Source organism: Egretta garzetta, unplaced genomic scaffold, assembly GCF_000687185.1.
Source record: "Egretta garzetta isolate BGI_Z169 unplaced genomic scaffold, ASM68718v1 scaffold258, whole genome shotgun sequence".
Classification (NCBI taxonomy): Eukaryota; Metazoa; Chordata; class Aves; order Pelecaniformes; family Ardeidae; genus Egretta; species Egretta garzetta.
In genome coordinates, this window is record NW_009260413.1 from 1,937,023 (window position 1) to 1,938,095 (window position 1,073).

Below are 1,073 nucleotides of genomic sequence, written 5' to 3' on the forward strand. Positions count from 1 at the left end.
AGCCCTCCCCTTGACGCTGCCCCTTAAGCATCTGGTGGCTGAAGAAAAGCCACCCAGCTGCTGGGGTTGTTACTCCATTCCTCTGGCCCTACTGGGGGCCACAAGCTGCCAGCAGTTTGTTCAGCATCACCTGATGGTGGCTCTAATGATGACGAGAAATTGGACGCTAATTTCCATCCATTGCGAGCAAGGAGCCGCTGTCAGGGAGTGGGGCAAGCCTGGTGGCAGCGGCCAGGGTCGGCCGAAAGTCCCAATCACCAGAGCAGCCTGCAGTGATGAGGTGGATCCAAGTAGGAGCTGGTAAGCCCAGGGGCAGGATTGGCCCCACGCTGGGCACCGGCATGGTTGCATATAGCTCAGGCAAGGAGCAGGGCTGACAGCCTGGACTTGACTGCAGCTCGTGTGCCAGGGGACAGTCACACTTATCAGACGTTCAGTCCCCTGTGCTGGCTCTGGCAGGTTTGCGGGATGTTGATGGCTCCTCCTGGCAGGGCTAGCATGTGGGATGCACCTTCCCGGCCTTTCTAGCAAAATTCTGCTTTTACTGCCAAAATAACTCCCATGTAAGCGGAGGCAAGGGCATGCTGCTTGGGGGTCATGAACTAGAGGGAGCTGACATGGCTTTGCTTTGCAAATCTTCAGCATGGAAGGGCAGGGTAGGGAGTGTAATGGGGCAACCAAGAGTTCGATCCTCCTGCACCTCTGCAAAGGAGTGCCAGGGTGTCCCACAGAAATTCCATGGCTTGCTGCTACCCTCCTTCCCCCCCGGCAGTTGCCTTTGTTTTCACTGCAGAAGCTTGGAGATTTGAAAAAAAAAAAAAAAAAAAAAAGGGGGTGGGATGCAGAGAGGAATACTAATATGATTAAGGCAGGATTTGGGCACCGGCGGAGAGCTGCTGTAGGTGGTGGGTATTAGCAGTAACAGCTGCTGCGCTTCCCATTAGAGGAGAAAGCAAAGAAGGTCCCTGAAAGGATGGGTCTCTGGCAGGCTGGGAGGGCAGCGGCAGCAGCGAGCCCGGCGGGGTACGTGTCCCGAGGGAAGCGATGGCGGGACCGGCCGGCCCCGCCCCCGC